Here is a 14,551-nt window from a genome sequence, read left to right as displayed (position 1 = left end):
AGGCAGGGGAAACCCCCATAAAATGGGTTGTCAATTCAAGATCAGCCCTGTTAGTTTTCTGTCAATAGTAGCATGCAAGCTAATGTTAGCCTCAGGGCTAGAATGTTGAAGGTTGCTTTGCATCGAAGTCAGCAGCTCCGTCTACTTCTCTCCCTCTATAGTGAGTCCCAGTGAGTGTGCAAGCCTTTCTGGAGGTTTAACACTGGATCTTAAAGCCCTAAACGTCGGCCCCAGACCAGATTGCTCCTCCAAGTGTCGCTCTAAACATCATGTGGTCTGAGCTCGGCTTAACAGAGACAAACAAAAGTCTTGAATGTGGGACGGGGACCGGAAAGGGCAGGTACCCTGTGGACAAGGTGGAAAAAGGAAGGTGGAGGTATATGGGGATAGAGCTTTGGCTTAGCATGGCTGCCACGTTCACTACTCTGACAACTAATTTGCCCTAACATTTCAGCAAAAAGGTCAGACAACCCTCTGCCAAAGTTTATGAATAGTGTATGGGGGCTCTGTCTGACAGAGAGAAGAAACAGCGAACAAGGCAGGTAGAAGGTCTCTTCATTGACTTGGCTTTAGAGAGAGGAGGGAGGCTGCTCTTGTCAGAGTCCAGATGGGAGCTGCTCTATATCCTCTAAATCAGGAGTGCAGTTCTGACCTTATCTTATTCAACTGGGCAACTTGCTCAAGGCGGTGAATACCTCTCTCTAGTGCCTGCAGATTTCACAATAGCACCTTTGACAGTGGTAAAGAATTAAACTGTAAAACACACACACGCACAAAGAAGGATTCCTCGATTATAATAAATTCTCCCTCCCTGCAGAAGCAATATCCTTAGGCAGTTTATGGTTCCGCCTTTGGTCCTCCAGGATGTAAATAAATGTGCTTTCACACACACTGCTCTATTTTCATATCTTAAGGGAACTGAGGACACAGCACATTCAGAGACTTACTTTTACTTGAAGTTGTGGCTCTGACAGTAGGGGAAGTGTACTCCCAATGAAAGAGGAAGTGCCTGGACTCAATTTTAACAGCCAGCAGTACTTTCCACCTACACTGCTCCTGAGAGCCAAAGAAGGTCAGAACTCACACGTGGAAAGAGGCGAGCGAAGGCTCAAACGTCTCCAGATGAAGTCAAATAAAGGATCGAAACGTGTAAAAAATAACCACACAAATGGGACCCCCTCTTTTCTGTCAAATGTGAGATTTCCAGCACCAACGCAAAGTTAGGGAGTTACAAAGAAAGCCTCTAAAACAAATCTAAATAAAGTATTACGCTGTTTAATAAAATGTCATAGAGCACACTGTAACTCCTTCAGAGAAGTGGCCGTGCAGAAACAGCTGTACATTTACAGTGCAGCACAGACGCTGCACATTAAGCTACAAGATTAATGTTGCTCGTCTGTCCTCCCACATGTTCCTGTTTTACTGTCTCCTAAGCCCTTCACATGGCTCCAGAGTTACTCTTCCTTAGCAGTCATTCAGACCATGGTCCACATGAAAACACCCAATTCCCAGAATGCTTTTTGTCCAGATGGGCCGAGCCAGCGACACTTGTTCAATTAAAGGCATCAGGGGAGACCTAACCACTTCATTATCTGCAAGCTGGCCCCACATTGATCAGCCTGTCTGGGACCACTCACAGCTTGGGTGACAGATTAATCTGGGCCCTGCACATGCACAAACTGTGTCTTTTCACGCACACGCATACGCTCCCTGACGTTCACATACTCAGTCTATTACAGAGGGATGTTAATACACTCTGGATTCTCCACAGGTGGAAGCATGTTTATTTGTCTGTCTGGAGTCAGCAGAAGACAAAACAAAAGGTAGAAGGCAGAGTTTCTGGGGGATTGGATCGGTTTCATTCATTGCCAACTGTCAAGCCATGAAAACAAATGGCTGTCTTTCTTTCGGTTTCCTTGTGAAACCTGCAGAAATTAAATTGCTGGGATAGATTTACAGGCCCAATCTGGAGCACGAGCTTAGTCACCACCTGTAGCATCAAGATTGGTACAGCGCTCTCTTTCTACATGTTCATTTTGCAGGAGTGATGACTCAGACGATCCAGGAAAAGAGACTGTCTGACGTGTTGATATAAGGACTCATGGTCTGACTTCCAAACAGAAGTGGTACCAGGCCAGTATGGGGCACTGACACATCACCTCATAGAGGGCTTCTGTTTGATGACCGGTCCGGTCATGTATTACCTTCAAAGCAAAAAGCTATATGTCTTAGCTGATGCTATATAACATAATTAACTATCAGTTTTACAGACTGGGTGTCTGAGCCGACTTTTTCGGAAAAAAATCGCAAGCCCCGTCCAGTTAGTGGCGCGTTTTCCATCAGCCAGCAGTGGTTGGTCTGCCAGAGAGGGTAGGTGGAGCTAAGCGGCTGCTTTTCCGCTCTCTAGAGTAAACAGTAATCTACTGTGGCTGAACAAACAAAGAAAAGGTCGATGACTACAGAAACAACTTCAAAAATATCTGAAAATCCAAAGAAAAAGAAACAAATTCCACACTCCGATGAAGGCAAACAGTCTCAAAAGGAAAGCGACCGTCAGCCAGGAAAATCAAGAGTTAACCGTGGACGTCACACATGCAACACTGTCTGGATATCCGTGTGCTCCCGCAATTACTATTCATCGTCATAGGTGCCGCCAAAAAGAACGAAACTGAGATCTTTGAGATCAAAACTTTCTTGAACAGAGAACACTGTTGCTGAGTGACTGCCCCAAATACTGGACCAGCCATTGGTTGATAAGAAAAGTGTACTAAGACCAAGTTTTCATTGGGCAGTTAGCCGCAGAGAAAAGTCTCCAACTCCATTGGAAAGCCGTTTTCTATGGGTCTGTGAAACCTGTCTATAGGGTTTCCTAATGAACCTAATGTGAGTAAAAGAGAAGTACAAGGACATACCACTGACACAACACAAAAAAGGGTAGATAGAAGCTTTCAGATAAGCTCAGGTTTGATGATAGCGCTTGTGAGAAGGGCTGTTTCTTTTGAATAAGGCTGCCAAGACGTCTCATGATCATTCTACACAGCAGAGTAATGTGTTACTAGTTAGCAGCTACAGGCCGGGCTAAAGCCAGTGTGTTCAGCCTAAAGACATCAGAGGTCTTCAGTGTGGAGGACCAAAGGAGGAAAAAACATTCGTTCACGGCCCTGGAAATGAATGACATGATTATATCGATATCTTAAACATGTAACGGAGAGCTGACTACAGAAATCTATAGTCTGACGCAGGCCTTGTGCCCACCATAAGACGCACACTGGATAGCATGGTCACGTGGTGTAAAATAGCACTTTGTGGATGACACTGGCTTAGTTGACAAAATGAAACCCTGGCCTCGCTGAGGAGTCATTAACAGTGAATCCTAGTGAAGTATCTAGGCCACGTCTCCTTGCACTGAAACCGCCTGCTGGTTTGACGCCTCAGCTCTTGAGATTTTGCCCCCAACTCCTCCTCTTCCTCACCCCGTCTCTTGTCTCTTATGTTCTATCCCTATGTATGCGCTTCTTCCTCTCTTTGCACGTTTCTCCCTGACCCCCATCTCCTCATAACCCCTGTCCTTCCTTCCCCCTCTCATGTGATCACATGAGACAGCGAGCAGGGCAGACGTGAGACAGCCCGCTGAGGGAGCACTGAGGGTGTGTGGCATAAAAGCTCCTCCTCCGTGGCCCTCAGAGAACCAGAGAGGCGACAGATAAATAAATAGGATCTGTAGGGAGTGAGGCTTTGTGGCAGCTGCTGAACAAATTTATGGTGTTTTTGATAACAACTCATCATAGCAGTTAGGCCACACTGACAGCGAGAGGGGGAAAAGCAGTGAGGAGCCCTGTCGGCAGGGATGTTGTAAAAGCTAGCTTAACTATTCATTTTTCTCAGAGATGTCTGTTTAGTTTAATCACAAGCTGAGCTGCAAATGCACTCATGAGGCCCCAAAAAGCCTAAGAACTATTAGCTGAACAAACTTAGCCAATAAATCCAGGTTAAGCTGCTTGACGAGGTCGATCACGCCGATGAAAATTGATGCCTTATATGAACTTTTGACGCAGGCTGAGTTCACTCCAGCTCACGATGAAGATGGGGAGTTGGAGCTATGAGCAGCACACATTCATCAAACAGTGATGACTTCATTTTTTTGTAAAAACTTTTAATCAATGCCAAAAAAAAGAGAAAAAACGAGCCAAAGAAACTTAAGCGAGACATATTTATTAAAGCAGTAGTTTGCCAATGCTGGCAGGAGCCAGACTGTGATAAATGAAGAAAAGTGTTGTTGTACAGTTTGCTGAGGTGTTGACTTTGTAATTTTGTCATCTTGAGTTTGAATCCAGCATGGACTCATTTTTCAGTGTTACTGTTAAGCCGTCTAGAGCAGCAGAAACTCCCTAACTATTACCTGAACACGCGTGGGCTGCAGTATAAAAGTAATGATGAGCAATCAGTTCCTATTCCTACCGTCCTTTACTGCTTTTATTCTATTTTGATTATTTTATTTCATTTAACCTATTTATTTATCTTTTATTGACCCCAATCTTTTTTATCTCTTTCCCTCTGATGTGATGTCATCTTTTTATCATCTTTTTATAACCTTTTATTTCTTCATTCATCTCCTTGTTTGTATTGCTCCTTGCTCTACCTGCCTTTGTTTCTGTTTTTTTAATTTGCACTTATTCTTGTTGACCTTTTGTGTTTGCATTGAGTTCTTGCCTTTTGTTGAATGTTCTAGACTACTCTCTGTCTGGCCTCATTGTTGAAAGTTATGTAATCAGTTTTGCATTCTGTTGTCTTCTAGAGTTTGATTTGTCTGTCAAAGCACTTTGTAAACATCTGGTTTTAAAGGCGCCACAGATTATACATAGCTTCATATCTGTACATCAAACGATGTACATTTGACCATATAAGTGTAGTAAAGTTTAAACAAGGGATCAAATAATTGGGAGTTGACAAAATACGTCATATTAAGGCATGGATGTATCATGTATGATGTGTACACCAAGCAAATTTTAGGGGCCATATTTGTATCTACATTGTTTACGGATGGAGTAAGCTTTAAAAGGCGGGCTCCCTATGCAGAGTAAAAACTGACTAAACCTGAGACTTTGCAGGTTTTAGTGAAAAGTTAGACCTAAGGATGGTTCTGGGCTTATATTAAATTGTCAAAAGTGGTTATACATACATAAATAAAATAGTGGAGAAGGCAGAGGAGAAACACTTTGATATGAGAAGCTGTCAAAATGAATGAGACAGACTTACATCTGAATTCTGGACTCACCTTGTCAGCTCGAGTTTAAAGATATTTAGTTAAGGAGGGATTAAGGAGATATTACTTTTTTCACATTTCTTTTTATCATGTATATAGTTTCCTTTTGTCTCGTCAGTCAAGTGTTGGTGGACCTGGAATAGGCCTAACAGTTATCAGCAGAAGCTAACACACGTGTCTGCAGGGGGTCTACAAGGATGCCAAGTTTATACTGTCAGGTTTGGTCTGGTTCTGAGGGATGACTGCGAGCCTTGCAATTACTAAGGATGGGTCATGAATTTCAAATCTTCTAATTGTCATTAAGTTATAAAAAATTGAAAAGTTCACGCAAATATCATCTATCAAATATCCGGTTTAGCTCAGCAGTTACATCTGTGACCATGTACAGAGGCTATCGTCCTCGATGCGGCGGCCTTGGGTTCAACTCCCATCCTTGGCCCTTTGCAGCGTCATCCCCCACTCTCTCTTCCCCTGTTTCCGACACTGTCCACTGCTCTCTGTCAATAAAGGCATAAAAGGCCAAAAAAATGATCTAAAAAAATAAAAGTAAATAAATATATATATACATTTTTCTTTTTTTTTTTCATTGTTTTTACCGGTGTAAAAATAAAGTGCAAACTCTGCAGTGTATCATAAGTCTACAACAGCCACGCACAGTATGACAGTAAGAGACGTGATTCATGTCTGTGTATTATACAGGGAAGATGAGTGTGTTATGCTCTTTATGTAATATATGTGAAAGGTGGATGTGTATAATTTGATCCTTTTTTTCCTTCTCATACACATGAAGGTCAAAGGTTAAGGTCAGCTATAGTGCTGCAACCCCTCAGCTGATAGGGATCTGGTGTCTTGCTGAAGGACGTCTCTGCAGCTTGCAGCTTACTTCAGTAATGTTTGTTCCGCCTCAAGAGATGGGTTTTAAGTTTAAGGGCAAATTACACCGTATTTATTTTTGAAAGTAACTGAATTGAACTTGAAAAGCAAAAGGCTGTCAGTCTAAAGAAAAAAGAAACAACTAATATACAGAGAGGACTGCTAAAGATGAAAAACACTTGATAAAAGAGGGGAGGGGTAGAAATGAAAAGGAGGATGACGCATGAGGAAAACATATTCTCCAATCTACCCTTCCTTAATCCCAGAAGAATATCATTTTACATTGAAGCGAGGGGATGTCCTCAGAGGCAAAACAAGCTCACTCAAGTGTTACTATTTTCCCATTACCAAATGGAGGGAGGGATGAGGAGAGAATAGCTCTATTCCCCATTTCCCTTCTTTTATTGGTCACTCACTCATCTCGCTGGCCTATTGATCTCAATTTAAGCAGACCGTTTCTCTCCGCACTGTCTCGGTGCCACGACAGACCTTCATACATAATTGTACGCCTGCTAAATTAATGTTGGACAACAAATAAAGGCCAAAAAAAATTGGAAATGGAAGATATTTGCTTTAGACAGAGGGAGTGACTCAGGCAGTGGGACTGAATTTGCACAACAGTTTGGTATTAGTAGTCGGAGGGTTTGGGCCTTAGACAAGCTTAAGAGATGGGAAAACACAGCATGATACATGCATTCGAACTGATGCGTACACATAGGGCTGCCAAATCTGGCTTTTGAGGAACCAAAAAACACGCACGTACGTGAAAGACAAATGTGGCAGTAACCACTTTCCTCAACCTTTCGGCTTAGAAGCCGGATGGAAGCGAGAGTGAGTGCGAGTGCTTTTATTTTCTCAGCACACGCTGTCGGCCGGGGGACGGGCAGGAGATGGACTTTTCGCCGGGCTCTGCCCAAATGCAATCTCTCACAGTGTCACCTGGCCAGCAAGGGCTCTTAGCTTTGCAGTCAGTGGCATTTCATGGCATAATTGAATTCAGAAAAGGCTGCAGGTACACAACAGGAGCGTTCTAACACCCTGGAAATAATGGAAAGTTTTGTGAGCAGAGAGAAAACAGTATGCAGCAGTGAGTCTTGACTGGACAAATCTGATGATGAAAGTAACAGCGGGTGGAGAACAGAAATGTGTCAGCTTCTGCATGCCGGTGTACACCCACACATGCATATCTCAATGTGAACTGTGGTTACTTTTTAAAGCATAATACGACCTATCCTGACATGAGCCTCGGCTCAGGCTGTGTTCTGATGTCTCTTTAAAAGTGTTCATTGAAATCAGATTAGTTTTGATTAGATGTAACTGTTTGGAACGGATGAGTTCTCAGGACAATGCACATGGTTAAGAGTTAAAAGATCTCTGTCATCAATTGCACCAGCATCATTAGCATAGCAGAGCACAGAACAGTTGCAAATGGACCAAAGTCGAGACAGTCAATTTGGCTCCAGTGGAAGTGTCAGAGTGAACTTCTGACAGCTCCATTTTACATCAGCTTATTTATTTGTTTTAAATTTGTGGGATTTAATTTAATGGCCAGCCTCTTCAGTCTGCAGAGATTCAAAGGGGACTGAAAAGATCATAATTACACCTTCACGTGTTAATTAACATAATCTGCTTTCAATGGGGCTTAAACTGCACTTTTGCACAGCTGTCGGTGCTGCTGGGGAAGGTTAAGCTACCTTGTACGTTGGTTACAATAATCTCTAATGATAGTGTCAGACATTAAGAGCTTCTTAAAGAATAAGGTCACAGCTTTGTTAAGAAAACTGATGCTAAGACTAAAGTCTTAAGGTGCTGCCTTTGAATGTTTTCTAATATGCCGGCAAATAAGTCATCCACTTCAATTACATTAGAGAGCTGCAAAAACAAGTCATACTCTAAATGTCAGTGCATGTGGGCAGCAGTAAATACACCTCTTCTTTCTTTGCTTTTCTCTCCAGTCCACGCTATATAGCCTTTAATAACCAAGTAAAGCTGCATTGCACAGCTTCCTGTAGAAGCAACTCCCCAATAAGCCTCTTAGCTACAAGCCATAAGTTATCTATCAGAACAGGGAGGAAGGTGACTGAGATGTGGAAGAGAGGACAGAAAAGAGAGCGGGGGGAAGTGGTAGAAGGAAAGGAGGATGGAGATGTTTAGAGAACAGATACAGTAGGAGGCAAGACAAAACCACACATGGGATTGATGAGACAGGGATGAAGCTAGAGAAAGGTGTAGGGATGGAGAGGAGGGGAGGGAAAATATAGAGTGAGAGCTGTAAAGGGATCGAATAGAGAGGAGGATTACTAAGACTGCTTCCCTGACCGGGCATAAATTAGTTGGTGAATGCGGCCCAACGAGAGACATAGCAATATAAACTCCAAATACCCCATAACCCCAAAGTCCACGGGGGAAATGGTTTTTTTTCCTGTTTTAAAAGCAACACAGGCACAGAGGTGCACAACACATTTTCATTTAAGTACACAGCAGAAAGGAATACTTTGAAGAAAGCGACGAAATCTCTTCCAAAGCTCACTATGGTGTGTCATTGTAATACAGGAGAAGTGCTGAAGCTACAGCTTGTGAGTGGAGGGAAGAGAGTCAACTATAGGCGGCTGATTCTGTCTGTCAGCTCAAAGCCTGTCTCAGGTACTGTAACGATTCAAAATAATCCAGCTATGGGAATGATTTGAGCATCATCAAGCATCATCATAACAAAGTTAAGATAATATTTATATATTAACATGTTTTCACTCATCTCGGGCAATTATAGACAACCTAGGTACACCTCAGGGTTCAGCATGTGCAGGGCTCTGCAGTCAAGTTAGCAGTAACGGATTAGCAATGTCCATGACGGTATGTTTGTAACCCCCCGGGCCAGTAGATAAAGCATTTAACTGGCCCGGTGTGCCGGTAGGAACCACAAGCCCACAATGTACACGATATAGTTGCCCTCCCAGGATTCACAGCCCCGATGGACGGGACTGATTACTCTCTACGCAGAATCCTGCGGTAATCTCCATCAAATGTCAGCCTCACTGCAGGGGCTTTGGCTACCGCTGTCAACAACACGTTACACGCTAGTCGCTGCACTGGCAACAGAGCAACTGTAATTCTAGAACACGCTAATTGGCGTTAGCAAGCTGCCGCGGACTAGTGAAATGTTTTTAAAAGCCTCTACTCCTGGTCAAATGCCAGGAAAAAGAGCAACGGTTGAAAAAAAAGCTGAGTGCAAAAGAAAAGTCCGCCTGATATCACAGCTTTGTATGAGAGCAGAGTGAACTGACCGCTGTGCATGCAGAGTCTGTGGTTCACCTGTCTGTAAACTGTGAACATGCACCTGCAGAATGATGGAGGCAGACGTGCAGTTACATGCAGTGGCTATACGTTTGTGTGTATTCCCGGTGCACGATAACGCTGTGGCTACATAAACAGACCGTTCAAGGAGCGGACGTGGCGCTTACACCTGCAGCGCACACACAGCGTGAGGTTGTGAACTTTTTACGATCATTCGGCTTTGGTGCGCTGCGCCTTAGCCTTTATATGGCACAGAAAACCCTGCTTAAGTTACATAACTAACATGGAAGAAAGTAACTCACAAAAATAAGTCACTGACTATTGGTTGAACGAGAATCAACCCCTGGCCTCTGGTTAAAAGTATGTTTGTTTGTACTATCTAGTCCTTCCATTATAACCCCAAGCTCTCCTCTTACTACGTCACCTGACTTCCATGACACACTAAAACAATACGCTGGAGGACATACTTTGGAGATAACAGTCGAGGGGTACCTACAGTGTCATATTTTAAAGCCCTGGGCCACTGACCAAGCTGCCATATTTGTGGAGCTAGGGGTAAGAGCTGGCTGTACATGTATAGATATATTGGGTAAAGGCTCAGCTAGGGAATATGGAGCAATTTAAAAGTTTTGCAGTGCAGTTCTAGGCTGCAATTGCAAAAGAAAAACTCAAGCAGTGCAGCTAAATCTGGCAAACCTAATGTTCTCCTTCACACACACACAAACACACAAACAGCAGAGCTCCAGGCCGTGCATTGTCCAATTCATTTCTCTCTCCATCACAGCAAACAGTTTCGCCTGTGGCCACGCGTGTTGACACTGAAGCATCCGGAGTTTCTCACAAGTGGACGCCCACTCCATCCCTTTAGACTTTGTTATCGCGGAGCAGAAAAATAGAAGGAGAGAAAGGAGCGCGAGCTGAGTGGGGTGAAATTAACGTCTTGTGAGAACAGGCATGGCTGGACTCTGGCTCCTCCAGGACCTGAGGATGCTTTATCTCACCGCAACATCTGGCAGAAGCCGGGCAGGCTGCAGCAACATCAAGGCATCCCACTGTCCAAAGGCTCTCGAGCAATTTCAGAGCTGAAGAAAGACACCATTCAGTTTTGTTCAACCTTCCACCCCTTGGTTATATTCCCCTTCCATTGAGGTTACTGTGCGTTTGTTTATATGCAGTCTATTCTTTTCAAGTGCTTGTGAGTAAAGAGCTAGCCAGCAATCTTCCAAAATCGATAGCTTTGTTTGAACGCTACAAATCTCCTGTGCGTTCAATGAAAAATGCAGAGTTAAGCTTTATTGATCGAAAACAATGAACAAATAGCGTTGTTATGCTATCCCTTTGTATAAATAAATGCCCATCATTCTCAATGGCTTTTGCTATGTATCATTTTTTGGCAAGACCACAAACTGTTTCCATCACCCAGGTGGTCAGCCTTTTAGCCTGTAGCATTCCAAACAACAGCAGCAGTTAGAATTTGACTTGGGATTATGTACAAGCACAAATTGTTCCAGAAACAAACCAAATCTGGGTTAATACCACAGTGACATCAGTACATTTAATATTTGCTTCACTCTTTGTTTTCTCCTTCTGTTGCCCTGACGCACACACATTCAGTAAACATCCAAGTTTGTCCGTCTATAATTTTGTTTTATTCTTCTGAGCAAATAATGACAAAATCCATAATCTAGTTTCGATGATCCCAAGTAATCTCCCATAACTACAGGCCCCACTCAAATCCATAATCCTTTATCTCTAGCCAACATCAAACTATTTTTTTTTACTCCGGGGAAAAGAAAAAAATGTTATTGCCCTCCAAAGGGGGAGATTAAGTTGGAGGTCTGCGTGGCTCAGAGAGAAAAGATCATTAGCCTTGATCAGATTGATTAAGATCAGCCTGGGCAGCTCAGAACATCCCTCACCCAAACAAAGCACCAGGTCACGAAATCCATCAGCCAGCCTCAGAGGCCGGCCACGCTGACCAGGGTTAGTTTGGATCAGTTACTGTCCAGTTGTTCATATAAGCTGTGTTTCTCTCTGTTGTGTTCATGGTCATGGTCCGTCAGGCCATCAGCTGGAGGAAAAGTAGTTAGTAGTTAAGAATTGGAATTATTGTTGTTTTGGGTCCATTTCAGAAACAGGCCGTTCATGAATGCTCTGTTTGACGTTTACATTAGTATTATCAAAGCAATACTAGTGTTACACTTCAGTGTTCCTGGGTTAAAGTCCTGCTTCTTTTGACCCATCTAAGGGGGGGACTCACACTGATAGCTCCATAAATTGCGCATCATTTGCCCCCGCTATCTGCTCCGTCTGAAGGATCCCCAAAGCAAATTGCACTGATGATATTCAAGCGCAAACACGCCCATAAAATTTCACAGATCCGTGCAGTTTGCTCTTGTTTTGTGTCTGATTGTGGAGAGGAGCGGTCTGCTGTCCGCTCTCTGCTGCGGGGTGCTGCGCTCTCTGGCATCAGTTGAGCTCACACTGACGGATCTCAACTCCATGCACAGATCGATGATGAGCAGGGAGAGGAGGGGGCAGCTCTTTGAACAGTTTACTGTAAAGTCCAGACTCTACACGTGTTTACTAGTTTACCTATTTGAACCGAGCTTTATTGTTTAAACGAGCGTGCAACAGCAGATCGTCTAAATAATAATCCCCGTCTTGTGTAAAGGGCTCCAAAGTGAGCCCGTGTGCCGGGGTTGAGCCTGGACTGATTGATCTCCGGATTATAAAAATAATGACAATATAATAATGACAGATTGTTTTGACCGACAAATACATTCTTTGATCATACAGAAGATGGAATTGTCACCATGATCACTGACAACTCAGAGCTTAACAGCCCTTATAATACTGCGCTGCAGTTCCCACCAGCTCTCAGCAGGCGGTATACTTTCACACTAACTGCGCGGTGCTGTTAGCGCTGCTGTTTGTGAATTAGGTGCTTTTTGCCACAAGGCTCATTTGCATAGAATGGGGCTAAATTTGCCCCAAATGTTTGCATAGTGACGGCACCGAAGCACAGGGACGCTGTTTGCTCTGCAGCACACTGGGGTGCATTCAACCCTCTGCGTGTGCTTGGAGAATGAGGCTTTTTGTGTCATTTGCACAGGTTTAGCAGGCGCAAAAGCTGCGCAATCCTTTAGTGAATTCCCCCCTAAATGTGTCCAAAAGACCTCCTCACGGTTATGTGGGTATTATACAAACAAAAGTGCATTATTTTACCTAGGTATATAAAAACAGTGAATGATTTTTTGTCTTTGCCAACCACTCTAAGCACTACAAACACAGTCGGATGCAATAATGTGTTCAATGCCATGCACAAGGACACCTAGTTAACAGTTGGTCGTTTTAACCCCCTGGATCTATTTGAAAAAGACAATGAGCCATTCATCTCTTCCAACTTACTACCACTGCCTTCAGCTTCAGTGCACTTTCTTGCTTGTTCAGGAGCCCAGCAATGAGGTAAACCTTTGCTTACATAATGCAACTATACATCACACATGCAGTCCTCCAGGGAGAGGACATGCTTGGCTAGTATACAGATGGCAACGCGCGGCTGGCTCGCCGGTAGAAACAGGTCAGTGTCGCAGGCGGATCATCAATCGCGGCCCTACAGTGTAAGAATGAGGGCCACCGGCCACCTTCCAGGGGCATCGGCCTCTCTGGGGTTTTTAGTGTCTCTCTACATCATCAATCTCAACCAACTTTTGAACACATGGTCAGCGACAGTAATTAGAGCAAATACGTTCACAGGGAAAGCCTAAAAATAGGAGAGAGGAGTGAAGTAGCACCCCGAGGGTTCCACATGAGAGATTATGAGCCATTAAATAAATCTATCGAGCTGTCTTGTTGATACACAACACATTGGAAACTGGGGACACAACTTCCTGTTTTTAATTAAATGACATGACTGCAGAGAGTACAAATTAATCAGGTGAAAGCATTTACATGTTAAGAGTTTCAGACACTACTCTAACGCTGGAGTATGTTTTTGAGTCACAATAAATTCTTTTTAAATGCATTAAAAAACCCAAGGGATAGTTCGTATCAGAGTTATGGTGCTGCAGGAGAAAACACCTAGACCTCTGCACAAGGAGAGGTTGTCCCCTCTTAAATAGCTGGAAGCACGCATAATAAAAAGGTAACTTGACCGAAAACACACGCCCTTGCCAAGTGCAAAGAAATATCTGTGGAATAAACTTCAAATCAGGAAGAAAAAACTCAAACTCAGAGGTTAGGTCCAGGTGACATTGAGTTACCGTACAAACAACAGCCAGCAATCGTTGGTGGGGCACTACTTTGTTCTATAACTCTGAGCTCTACACGTGTACACATGTGGAGAGTCTGGTTCAACCTTCGCAACATAGTAAAACCATCTCTCTCCATCACCCCCCTCTACTCGATCTCTCTCTAAGCTTTCTGCCCCTCACCACACTCCACATCAAACTGGAGGGGCTACTCAGTCAGACAGAGTTATGCGATTGCCACCATTGATTCCTGTTCCCTACCTTCCCCCTGACATTTTCCCATCAAGGGCTTCAGTGGTGCTGACACGGGTCTCGGCTGCAAGGGCGCTCACACAGACATGTACACACACACATACGGCTGTGACGCTATGCTTGCATCTCTCGTGTATGAACAAACTGGGAAAATGTTCAATCTCGGCGCGCATACATTCTACATCCACAAACACAGACCAGGATTCGAAGGGAGTTCACTGGGTTAGCTGATAACAATGACATATGCCACACGTCCAATATGCAGCAAGATAAACAACTCATGCTCGGTATAAAGACTGAGAAATAAATGCAGCATTAACTTCTACAGCTTTAAAGAAAACCTGGAGCAAAAGGACGTTTGTCAAAGTGATTTCCCCTGCTGGTGCTGAATGTGTGATAGGTAATCCATCACTTTACACTCAACACAGAGGAAACGCAACTTCAAAACATTCAAATACAGGCACACACAATCAAACCAGTTCACTACTCAATGCATACATTCGTAAAATCTTGCTTTTGTGGATCTGAGTGTCTAATTTGACAGACAAACAGAGAAAGTAAACAAGAGGATGAACCTCGTTCTGAGCAAACTGAGACAGACAAGCTAAGAATGATCTAT

General features: G+C 43.6%; 1 protein-coding gene across 10 annotated transcripts in view; it reads right to left on the bottom strand.

The window, feature by feature from the left end:
- The window catches only part of nrxn2b (neurexin 2b), a 699,408-nt gene that overhangs the window by 631,306 nt on the left and 53,551 nt on the right, over window positions 1-14,551 (bottom strand). The gene's annotated exons all lie outside the window — the stretch shown is intronic.

The sequence above is a fragment of the Semicossyphus pulcher genome, unplaced genomic scaffold, assembly GCF_022749685.1.
Source record: "Semicossyphus pulcher isolate SPU_LCO1_2020_fin unplaced genomic scaffold, fSemPul1.0.p SCAF_21, whole genome shotgun sequence".
NCBI lineage: Eukaryota > Metazoa > Chordata > Actinopteri > Labriformes > Labridae > Semicossyphus > Semicossyphus pulcher.
This window is presented reverse-complemented; position numbering and strand designations above follow the sequence as displayed.